Raw genomic sequence first — 13,401 nt, forward strand, 5'->3', positions numbered from 1 at the left:
TTTACATTGAAATTTTTACATTTCAATGTAAAAACTGAAATGTAATTTTCAGAAAATTCTGTAATTTTCAGAAATTACATCTTTAAACCTTGGATTGAACTTTTTAAAACATCCATCCATCCATCCATCTTCTTCCGCTTATCCGAGGTCGGGTCGCGGGGGTAGCAGCTTCAGAAGGGAGGCCCAGACTTCCCTCTCCCCAGCCACTTCTTCTAGCTCCTCCGGGGGAATCCCGAGGCGTTCCCAGGCCAGCCGAGAGACATAGTCCCTCCAGCGTGTCCTGGGTCTTCCCCGGGGCCTCCTCCCGGTGGGACGTGCCCGGAACACCTCACCAGGGAGGCGTCTAGGAGGCATCCTGACCAGATGCCCGAGCCACCTCAACTGGCTCCTCTCGATGTGAAGGAGCAGCGGCTCTACTCTGAGTCCCTCCCGGATGACTGAGCTTCTCACCCTATCTCTAAGGGAGAGCCCAGCCACCCTACGGAGAAAACCCATTTCGGCCGCTTGTATCCGCGATCTCGTTCTTTCGGTCATGACCCAAAGCTCATGACCATAGATGAGGGTGGGAACGTAGATCGACCGGTAAATCGAGAGCTTCGCTTTTTGGCTCAGCTCTCTCTTCACCACGACGGACCGGTACAGCGCCCGCTTGACAGCAGACGCTGCGCCAATCCGCCTGTCGATCTCCCGCTCCCTTCTTCCCCCATTCGTGAACAAGATCCCGAGATACTTAAACTCCTCCACTTGGGGCAGGACACCCCCCCTGACCCGGAGAAGGCACTCTACCCTTTTCCGGCTCAAGACCATGGCCTCGGATTTGGAGGCACTGATCCTCATCCCGGCCGCGTCACACTCGGCTGCGAACCGCTCCAGCGAGAGCTGCAGATCACGATCTGATGAAGCCAAAAGGACCACATCGTCTGCAAAAAGCAGAGATGAGATCCTAAGGCCACCAAATCGGATCCCCTCAACACCTTGGCTGCGCCTAGAAATTCTGTCCATGAAAGTGATGAACAGAATCGGTGACAAAGGGCAGCCCTGGCGGAGTCCAACTCTCACCGGAAACGAGCCCGACTTACTGCCGGCAATGCGGACCAGACTCTGACACCGGTCATACAGGGACCTGACAGCCCGTATCAAAGGGCCCGGTACCCCATACTCCCGGAGAACCCCCCACAGGGCTCCCCGAGGGACACGGTCGAACGCCTTCTCCAGGTCCACAAAACACATGTAGACTGGTTGGGCGAACTCCCATGCACCCTCCAGGACCCTGCCGAGGGTGTAGAGCTGGTCCAGCGTTCCACGACCAGGACGAAAACCACACTGCTCTTCCTGAATCCGAGGTTCGACTATCCGACGGACCCTCCTCTCCAGGACCCCTGAATAGACCTTGCCAGGGAGGCTTAAGAGTGTGACCCCTCTATAATTGGAGCACACCCTCCGGTCCCCCTTTTTGAACAGGGGGACCACCACCCCAGTCTGCCAATCCAGGGGAACTGCCCCCGATGTCCATGCGACATTGCAGAGTCGCGTCAACCAACACAACCCTACAACATCCAGAGCCTTAAGAAACTCCGGGCGGATCTCATCCACCCCCGGGGCCCTGCCACCGAGGAGCTTTTTAACCACCTCGGCGACCTCGTCCCCAGAGATTGGAGAGCCTAACCCAGAGTCCCCAGGCTCCGCTTCCTCAGTGGAAGGCATGTTGGTGGGATTGAGGAGGTCTTCGAAGTACTCTGCCCACCGGCCCACAACGTCCCGAGTAGAGGTCAGCAGCACACCATCCCCACTATAAACAGTGTTGGTGCTGCACCGCTTCCCCCCCCTGAGACGCCGGATGGTGGACCAGAATCGCCTCGAAGCCGTACGGAAGTCTTTCTCCATGGCCTCTCCAAACTCCTCCCACGCCCGGGTTTTTGCCTCAGCAACCGCCCGAGCCGCATGCCGCTTCGCCCGCCGGTACCCATCAGCTGCTTCCGGAGTCCCACAGGCCAAAAAGGCCCGATAGGACTCCTTCTTCAGCCTGACGGCATCCCTCACCGAAGGTGTCCACCAGCGGGTTCGAGGGTTGCCGCCGCGACAGGCACCGACAACCTTGCGGCCACAGCTCCGATCGGCCGCCTCGACAATGGAGGCACGGAACACGGTCCACTCAGACTCCATGTCCCCCACCTCCCCCGGGACGTGTTCGAAGTTTTGCCGGAGATGGGAGTTAAAGCTCCGTCTCACAGGGGATTCCGCCAGACGTTCCCAGCAGACCCTCACAACACGTTTGGGCCTGCCAGGTCTGACCGGCTTTCGCCCCCACCACCGGAGCCAACTCACCACCAGGTAGTGGTCAGTGGACAGCTCCGCACCTCTCTTCACCCGAGTGTCCAAGACATACGGCCGCAGATCCGATGAAACGATGACAAAGTCGATCATCGAACTGCGGCCTAGGGTGTCCTGGTGCCAAGTGCACATATGGACACCCTTATGCTTGAACATGGTGTTCGTTATGGACAATCCATGGCGAGCACAGAAGTCCAGCAACAGAACACCGCTCGAGTTCAGGTCGGGCGGGCCGTTCCTCCCAACCACGCCCCTCCAGGTCTCACTGTCATTGCCCACGTGAGCGTTGAAGTCCCCCAGCAGAACAAGGGAGTCCCCAGGAGGAGCACTCTCCAGTACCCCCTCTAAGGACTCCAAAAAGGGTGGGTAATCTGAACTGTCGTTCGGCCCGTAAGCACAAACGACAGTCAGAACCCGTCCCCCCACCCGTAGGCGGAGGGATGCTACCCTCTCGTTCACCGGGGTAAACCCCAACGTACAGGCGCCGAGATGGGGAGCAACAAGTATGCCCACTCCTGCCCGACGCCTCTCACCTTGGGCAACTCCAGAGTGGAAGTATGTCCAGCCCCTCTCAAGGAGACTGGTTCCAGAACCAGAGCCGTGCGTCGAGGTGAGACCGACTATTTCTAGCCGGAACCTCTCGACCTCACGCACTAGCTCCGGCTCCTTCCCCACCAGAGAGGTGACATTCCACGTCCCAAGAGCCAGTTTCTGCAACCGAGGATCGGACCGCCAGGGTCCCCTCCCTCTGCTGCCACCCATCCCACACTGCACCCGACCCCTTTGGCCCCTCCCACGGGTGGTGGGCCCATGGGAGGGGGGGCCCATGTTTCCTCTTCGGGCTGAGCCCGGCCGGGCTCCATGGGTAAAAGCCCGGCCACCAGACGCTCGCCATCGTGCCCCCCCTCCAGGCCTGGCTCCAGAGTGGGGCCCCGGTGACCCGCGTCCGGGCGAGGGAACACCAAGTCCAAAGTTTTCCTTCATCATTGGGGTCTTTGGGCTGCTCTTTGTCTGGTCCCTCACCTAGGACCTGTCTGCCTTGGGTGACCCTACCAGGGGCATGAAGCCCCAGACAGCATAGCTCCTAGGATCATTGGGACACTCAAACCCCTCCACCACGATAAGGTGGCAGCCCATGGAGGAGTTTTTAAAACAATTCTAATGAAGTTTTTTTTATTTTTGCTTGTTTTTGTTCCTTCTTTAGGTGTTTTAAACAAGCAAATTAAAGTACAACCAAAGTGCAGAAGGAAGACAGAATATGGAAATTTGTTCTTAATCATTGGTCCTCTGCAGAAGTCCTAAATCCTAAAACACAAATGAACCCTAAACGACACAGACTTAGTGGATCAAGGTTGGTAGGGAGCAATTTCACCCATAAATACAATCCTTTGCAACCATCTCTCTTCATAAGTTAACTGCTTGGTAAATAGTCCACCAGTATTTACTTATTCTTACATCGCTTACCTAATTTTCTAAACCTCAGTAAGGTATAGCAATTTGAATTTTTAGTAGGTAAATTAATTTTGAAAATATTCACAACATATAAAACAAAAACATAAAATTTTGGAATCTAACATGAGTCAGAAATGTGTCAAAAACTGGAGGATGTAAAGACAGCTTCCACCCTTCTGTTGTTGCTATAAAATAGCAGGTCTGACTGATAATATGTCACATGCAGAAAGACTGCGCTGAAAATAAGTATAAATCAAAAGAACTTGTTCTGAGATGAACACCATCTGGAATGTATTACTGGAGGGTGAGTGGCTAGCCAAACACAACAATGAAGCCTTTTCTTCTTGTTTCAGTATAATTTCCACAATAGTAAAATGAAAATATCATGCAGAATCAAAGGCAATTAAGTGAAGTCAGACCCTGCAATACAACAATTATAGTAAATCATTAAGCACAGTTATTTCTTCATTGTCTCATAAGACACAGTAAAATCTTTATTATTTCCAGCATCCAATGTTCTGCACATGATCAATATTGAAGCGTTTCAGTTTGAGGCCTTTGTACTTTTTAGTTTAGAACAACTGTCCAATCAGGAAACTCAATGCTGCTCAGGTACAATCATAGGTTTGTGGTTTTAACATAAAGTCTGACAAAAAAAAAAATAACTGATGACAAAGTGGACAGCCATTTTCTTCCTCTGTTCTGAGTTACATCACTGTCCCCAGTACACAAACACACACACTCGCAGTGGGGCTGTGTGCAGTTATATAAATGGATGATGTGAGGAGGAGAGAACGCGGCAGCAGCAGAGGGAACATTATTGTGCTCCTCACATCACTGTTAGTAATTAAAGTCAATCACCACTTGAACAGGTCCGCACACACACAATGCTTCTGTTATCACACCACCATGTGATTGATTGAGTCAATAAGAGAAAAATCGCACGTCTCAGACACACAATGACACAAACACACCCACCCCCGTGTAAAGCCTCACATAATCATCCACCACTGTAGACACAAATGCAGCATTTATTTCCTTCGGTTTGGCTGCTTTTCTAGTCTTTTTAAATGTTCAGTGGTTCAAAAATAATTGTTCATTTTCTAAAGCATGACCTGAGTTTCCTGGTAGAATCTATAACTGTGTACTGAAAAAAAACTGGAACAAATCACCCTGGGGACATTTTGGGTTATTTACAGAAAGTGTGGACTCTAAACTTTCTAATGATGTCAAACACAGAAAACAAACAAAAAAAGAAAATATATAACCAATTGAATATTGACACCAAGACATTGCAAACAAAATCAAGGAGAAAACCAAAGCATCAGAAGAAATGTCCCCAAACCAGGTACTTGAGGGTATTAACAAAGGCTATTTAGATTTCTTAGCAGTAACCCATCCCCCAGCATCAACTGTCAACACATATGAGGTGTGCACACAAAAGTGAGCTTTGTCTGGCTTATCTTGTCAGAAATATATGTTAGAATTATATATAGTTTTAAAGGTTTTCAGTCCCTCTTTCCTTTAAGACTTCAAGTTTCTGCCTTGTTAGCTTTAATTAACTTTAGTCATCTGTGAACTCTGAATTTGAGAGGAATTGCCTAAATACGTGTTGGAGGGACGATGCATCTCAGCTGCCTGGAATTCCCCTGGAGGAGCAGCTTATATGTTTTGATAAAATATAAACCATCGAATTGTAATAATTCAATAAGTAAGAATAATAATAGCTGTTGACGTGTGTGGAGCATTATACAGTTATGTAGTTAGCATTCAGGAATTGATGCTAACCTTACCAGTGACTTGGGGTCAGGGGAGGCATGGAAAAATAATATATAATGATAAAATAATTTAGATTGCTATTTTCACCATGTGGTTTGTACTATAAAGTACCTATTTTTCCATTTAGCTTAACCAATTCTGATTATTTTTTCTTCAAAATCGCTGAATTTTCACATTTTCACATTCAAATGCTCGGAAGCGAAGCCGGTGAGGCATTTATACTCAAACATGATTTTTTCAGCTGATCAAAAGTTTAAGACCATAGCTCAAAAAAACCCGAAAACCCCCCAAAACAGAAACAAAGTGTCAAAAAAAAGGACTCAGTAATGAGTAGCTCCACCATTCTTGTTGATGACTTCAAACAATCATTTAGGCATGCTTGATGCCAGTGTTTCCAGGAGGCTAGTGGGAACGTTGCTCCAAGTGGTGAAAATGGCTTCACGAAGGGCATCCACTGTCTGGAACTGATGTCCATTTTTGTAAACTCCATCCCCAAATGTTCTCAATTGGGTTTAGATCCGGGGAACATGCAGGATGGTCCAAAAGAGTGATGTTATTCTCTTGGAAGAACTCCTTTGTCAGGCGGGCATTGTGAACTGCAGCATTGTCCTGTTGAAAAACCCAATCATTACCACACAGACGAGGGCCCTCAGTCATGAGGGATGCCCGCTGCAACATCTCCACATAGCCAGCTGCTGTTTGATGCCCCTGCACAACCTGAAGCTCCATTGCTTCAGCTTCACAACCTGAAGCTCCATTGTTCCATTGAAGGAAAACGCACCCCAAATCATGATGGCGTCCCCACCACTGTGCCATGTAGAAAACATCTCAGGTGGGATCTCCCTGTCATGCCAGTAACGTTGGAAGCCATCAGGACCATCAAGGTTAAATTTTTTCTCATCAGAGAAGACAACTTTCTTCCACCTTTCAATGTCCCATGTTTGGTGCACCCTTGCAAAGTCCAAACGGGCAATTTTGTGGCGTTGAAGAAGACGTGGCCTTTGAAGACGTTTTTTGTTTCTGAAGCCCTTCTCTCGCAGATGCCGTCTGATGGTTATTGGGCTGCAGTCAGCACCAGTAATGGCCTTAATTTGGGTAGAGGATCGTCCCGTGTCTTGACGGACAGCCAATCGGATCCTGCGGCTCAGAGCTGGTGAAATTTTTTTGGGTCTACCACTTGACTTTTTTGTTGCATAACCCTCAGGATCGTTTAAAAAATGCAAAATGACTGTCTTACTGCGTCCAACCTCAGCAGTGATGGCATGTTGTGAAAGGCCTTGCTTATGCAGCTCAACAATCCTACCACGTTCAAAGTCAGTGAGCTTTTTTGCTTTTGCCATCAGGAGGTCTTGACAGTGTAAAGACTTCACAGAAAATGACATGGAATCCAGATGTTTGCACAGCTTTTGGCTTTTAAAGACTATGGTCTTAAACTTTTGATCAGCTGAAAAAATCATGTTTGAGTGTAAATGCAGTTTTCAGACAATTCCCTGCTCAAATGTTCTTGTCTCTTGCACTGATTTGTCCTTTTAACATTGTGAAGCTCTACTTAGAACCTTCTTAAGATTCAATGGTGCAAAATGCTAATTCTTGCAATTTTTGGACTGGTCTTAAGATTTTGATCAGGAGTGTATATGTATAAATATAAGTAATTTTGTATAATACTAAAGCGATTGGCATCCATTATATAAAAGGAACACAATGTGTTGATAATTAAAATATGTTGGGTCCGCAGTGTGTTCCAAACAATCACTGATCGTTAAAAAATCCTTCACATTTACTCTCAAGGTTTCACTCTGAATCTCTCTTAAGGGGTTGGAAACTTCAAGATGTTTCTTGAATCTAAAAAGACATTTCGGATGCAGCTTGTGTGCAGCCAGCGGTGGGTCCGCAGAGAAAACAGTGTTTCAGTGCTGAAGGCAAAAAAAAAAAAACTGACCTGAAGCATACCGGCAGTCTCTGATGGGCTCAGACCTGAGAATTATGTGTTGTGAGTCAGGACAGAGCTCAGTGAAATATGTTCTGGTGCAGCTAGAGAATCCCTGCAGTCGAAGACAAACCTGAACTTCACTATCAAAGCTTCAACTTCATCTGAAGTTGAAGCTTTTTTTTTGTGTTTGTTTTTGGTATACGTCCAGTGATTCTTTCTCTGGGCAGAGGTTGTTTCTCACTGATGATTTATCGGAAAAAAAAGAAAAAAAAAATACACATTGCACTACAGTAAAATAAATTTAAACCTTACATTGTTCTTCATGTTGTTGGACAATGATTTCTTTTCTTTATGTCTGCAAACAAGAAAAATATTTGAAGTATAATTAACCTCATGTCAATCATATTTGTTCAGATAAACTGTCAACATGGGTTTTAAGGGTGCTATCTTTCTGTGCAATTTGTTACATTTAGCCAGTGATATTAGTTCTGCAATATTTTATCTAAAACTGTCTCATTACTGGCGTACTTGTGTTAAATGGTGGCTGCTGCAGTTGAATTTTCCTACTGGCTACACAACGGGACAGCTTGGTACAATCACATCACACAGACAGTTTGGATGTGAAAACATCTCACTCAGACACAGTTTTGCCAAATCGAACGGGTTTCCACTCCACTGGGCTTCTTTTAGGCTGGAAAAAAAAACTGCTTTGGGCGGGATGTTAAAATTTGGGCTGCTTTCCTCAACATTTGCCAGCAGGTTTTTAGAAAATATTAGTACGATGTTCTAACAAAGCTCTTATCATTGTGTGGCAGGAAAGAAAAAAAAAACAAACGTGTACATTTTAATGAAATATTGTATTCCTGCAAACCTTAGGTTTTTCTTTTCATTTTGAAATATATATGTAGCACCTTTTCCCATTCTATTCGAGAAAACTAAGATGGAGGGTGCTTGGGTTCGATATCCAATCGGTGTGCGGTACCAATGACCTACCTTATGACAAATAGGACCCAGAGGAATGTCGAAATTTTAGGCAAAATGATTCAGCCTAACTTTACTAAACTAAAATGACAGAAAACCTATTATTTAGTCACCACCGTAGCTTTGTAGTAGTAAGACTCTTCAATAGGATCTAAACAAACATAAACCTCTTTACAGAAGGCAGGATAAATAAAATATCAACGGCCACCCTTTTTGTTTTTCCACAGCACCAGGACAGAACAAGAAATGTCCAACTATATCAATATACAGTTCTAAACAAAATATAACCCAGTCAGTTTGTTACTCACGATCTCCAGGAAAGTGTGAAAACGTTGCAGGCCTGTTAGAAAAACAACGAGTCGAAATTCACTTGCAAAATATTGAGAACGTTGCAATTCGCTTGCAAAACATTGAGAGCGTTGCAATTCACTTGCAAAACATTGAGAGCGTTGCAATTCGCTTGCAAAACATTGAGAGCGTTGCAATTCGCTTGCAAAACATTGAGAGCGTTGCAATTCGCTTGCAAAACATTGAGAGCGTTGCAATTCGCTTGCAAAACATTGAGAGCGTTGCAATTCACTTGCAAAACATTGAGAGCGTTGCAATTCACTTGCAAAACATTGAGAACGTTGCAATTCACTTGCAAAACATTGAGAACGTTGCAATTCACTTGCAAAACATTGAGAGCGTTGCAATTCACTTGCAAAACATTGAGAGCGTTGCAATTCACTTGCAAAACATTGAGAACGTTGCAATTCACTTGCAAAACATTGAGAGCCTTGCAATTCTCTTTCAAAACATTGAGAGCGTTGCAATTCGCTTGCAAAACATTGAGAGCGTTGCAATTCGCTTGCAAAACATTGAGAGCGTTGCAATTCGCTTGCAAAACATTGAGAACGTTGCAATTCACTTGTACTCTCCTCGACTTCCGTTGAACGCAGCTGAACCCGTTGTGCTGAAGCGGCTAGCTCACGTAGCTTAGCTCAAAACTCGTCAGGGCTTCTTGCCTCTACCTCCTCTGGTCCTGTCCCTCTCGCGGCGACCAAGCTCTTCTAACGTCCCCCAAATTTCGTCCTCTTCCGTACTTTTGTCCAGTTTTTCTCTCCCTTGAGTGTGTTTTCTTCACTTCTTGTCCGCTCGTCTCACTCCCCGTTCTCTGCCATCACGGTTCTCCTCTCCTTCTTCCTCCCTCCTCCTTTTCTCTCAACCAATCACGAGTCACGCACCGGACGGACTGTCTCAGTGACCAATCAAATGGCAAAGCCAAATAAAATACACAGTACATCTTACGTCACACTAATACTTCTTTCAATTGCAATATTTACATAAAATAATGCTCTTAGTTGATTTACAAATAATACAGTTTTAATTACTAAGTAAGCAAATTACCTAATAGCCACCTTTACCCTTTAAATTATTGAAATATTAAAGTAAAGGAAAATACTACTGTATTTCTTCCAGAGACAAGAATATGAAATCCATAGTTATCACCAATGTTATGCATTAGTAAATAAACGTTCACTTTTAATATATTTGGGTCTTGTCTTGAACTATGTAAGGTTTCTATTAACCTCAACATACGTCATTACAGTAACCTCAGTTTACCACAGGGCTACATATACAATTACAAATGATTGGTTAAACAAGTAACTCTATGAGATGGTATAGGTCAATGTCAACTGACATCATATTCAACCATTGTCTAATATTTACCACCAACAATTTCCCTGTTGACTGCTGTAACATGGTAGTTCAGAGATATATAGATGGCACCAGATGCTCCTTCCCAATTCAAAAGATAAAGAATGATGCTGCATGTGGATAAACAGTGGGAGGTCTTCATGTTGGCATACGTCAGTAATAATCTGATTTTAGCGATTGACTTTGTGTAAGAGGGGTGGATGGATAAAAAAAAAAAAAAACAGAGAAAAGGAGGTGCTAGCCCAGACACAGAGGGAGGAGTGTTTCTTAATGGACTGTTGGATTTGAGGATGAACGGATGACATTGAGGGATGGATCAAGTAGGGTTTACACTTGTTTGGTGTTGGACAGATTGTGCTTCTGTGGTTTACCGAGTAATAAAGTGTAATGTGGGTCAGTCTGATGGCTTAAAGGATCACACACCAATAAAGCTAAGGAGTAACTAGAAAAGTTTTTTCCTTTTGTGAAGAGGGATGAGATACGTTGAGCACCAACGTGTTCAATTGGTTATTTGAAACCAAAGTTGTCAAAATGCATTGCGCTAACAGACTTAAAAGTTATACCTCAATATAAAGACATGTTTTGAAATAGTTTCTTAGGAAAGAAGATGAGCAGACTGCAGCATTGTATTCTGACTGCATGTTTTGGTAATCTGCTTCCATCTTTTTATAAGGAATCTTTTTAACTTTAAACAACATTTTAGTATTAATTGACAAGCTCCTACCATAATTTTGGTTCAACATTTGACCACTCTTTGTCAGAAATAATGAAGTCATCCGCTGCAGCAATACATCCCCAAAGCATGATGCTGCCACTACCTTGTTTGACAACTGAGCCATCGTTCCAAAATTTTAAATCGTACAGTTGGCTTCCTCAAACAACCTTCCTGCCAGTGGGGCCAGTGGTTAATATTATTTTTGTTGTTGTTATATTTTGTTTATTTATTTTTTCCTATACATTACTTGCTCTGTCCATGTAGTTAGCTGCAGATTTCAGTCCAGTGCGGTCTTTATTTGTTTCCTCAAAATGGGGAAGAGTTTTAAATTAATAGACTCTGTAAAAGAATTAGCCAGTAATTTTTCAGTTTAAAGATGACCCTTCTTTCTGCCATGTGTAACTATTTATTTGGCACGTCCAGTAATGTAAAAGTAAATATTCCCTCATGAGGCAGAAAAACTGGATGAATTGTGTCAAAATCAGCATCCTGACACTCCTGTGATGTTGATAATGACAAGCTTTATTTCCCATCCTGCTAATCTCTAACCAATATTTTTCTAACCTGTTTGTTATCCTCGAATCCCCCCTCACACCGTCCAACCCCTGAACCTGAACAACCCAAGCAGCTGGATTAATCAGCCCCTCGGCAGGCAGATGAGCCGCTAATCCCCCCCTAATCCACCACTTTAGATACCACCACTCTCTTTTCTCCCTGCCTGAAACATGGCCATTCTGCTGTAATGGCCGTCACGGGATTAAGTGAGAGCTTTAAGCTTCTTCTCGCTGTCAGAATGTCGCGGTCCACCATCAGCATGAACAACAGCTACCTCAGACCTCAGCTATGAAAAAAAAGACACTGGGATTTAATGGGACGCAGTAGGAAAACTAGAGAGTGTGTACAGATGGGCCTGGAAGGGAGGGGGGCTTCAGGTACGAAGCATAATCTTTCCACAACAATATGGTTCACACAATTAAAACTACAACAGCGTCTGTCAATATTAGCGCAAAGACAGATAGCAGCCGTCATGTCACTTTAATCCTTGATAAACCAGCCAGTGTTAATCCTTTATTTACTGCTTTAAACTGCTTTCACACAACAGACCACAAGTTGATTTATTTTAGTTATTACGAGTCAGGAAAGTTTTCAGTTCAAAAGCTGTTTGTGATTTTTCATTTAAAGTGAAATACTGTTTTACTGTTTTAGGTTTCAGCTTTAAATCATCTGCTTCACTTTTACAGTTCATAGTCATCTGTTCTTCTAATGAATGCTATAAAATGCTATTAAACTCTGTTTCATTAATTATTGTAATGTGAATATAGTTTTTTTCCTTCATTTAAATTTTTTAACAGTGTTTTTTTTTTTTTCTTGTACTTGCAAGGATCTTTAAATGTCTCATAGAAGGGGGACAAAAGGAAAACTACTGCATTATTTTTTGGCACAAGTGTGCTCGAGTTCTCTAAAAGCTCCGGTCACCTCTTTCTCATGGTCATGGCTCAGGGTGAAATCAAACGTAGGCGGATTCTGGTTTGACAAGACTTCTGATTGACCATTTCTCCAAACCAATATTTGTGAAAATCAGGAATGAATGTAACACATGGTCACACTGTAACACCATCAGGTAGAACTCATGTATTCTTTCACTATTTAGCCATTCCTCCCCAACCCAAGCAGAATTTTAGCACATAGAGCACGAAGGAGGTGCATTTGAAAGGTCAGGTAACATGGGTGAAAACTACAGAGAGCAAGAAGGGATCAAGCAAGTGACAGTTTGTGTGTTTCCATGCACCGAGTTGGTTTTTTCTGTTACTGACAGGGTCTGAGGTTTTCCCCTTTGTTCTTTTATTTCCTATATGTATATATCTGCGTGTAAAGACAGGATGTGGTTAACTGTGAAACATATAAAGGATTATGTGCAACTTAACTTTTGGGGCTCTGCTTCTCAAACTTCCAGAATCAGAGTCATCTTAACAGTTTTTTCTGCCCTTTTAATGAAAGCATTTCCATAACACTGGTCACGCAAAGTGTAGATGGCCACCGGGGGGCGCGTCTGAGTAGGATGCTTTTTTTTTATGCGAAACAGTGACGAGTGAAAAGTTGCACGGTTTTAAACAATGGGAAAATCAAACTGCTTCAACCAAAGAGGCCAGCACTGGTTTTAAGCAAAAGGATTGCAGAACTAAAGAAATTTATACAAAAATGTTAAAATTTGTACACAAACATAACAATGGTGCCCTAGATAACATATTTAGACAGTTCATCAGGAAAAAAGTTGATTTGGAGGTTGGTTAGATATTAAGGCATTTTTCATAGATACTTTAACAAGTTATCTGAATTTGTCACATTAGAATAACACAAAATACACTTAACACTTTTCAGCTCCGCAAAAAATGTACATCTTAACTCACTTTCTAGCTTGTTTTCCCAAGCTTTCTTAAAAGCTTGGAAAAACAAGCTAAAACAAGCTTTTAGTTAAAATAAAAATTTTAACTAAAAGTATAAATATACACTA

Source organism: Xiphophorus hellerii, chromosome 23 (assembly GCF_003331165.1).
Source record: "Xiphophorus hellerii strain 12219 chromosome 23, Xiphophorus_hellerii-4.1, whole genome shotgun sequence".
In the NCBI taxonomy this organism is placed as follows: Eukaryota; Metazoa; Chordata; class Actinopteri; order Cyprinodontiformes; family Poeciliidae; genus Xiphophorus; species Xiphophorus hellerii.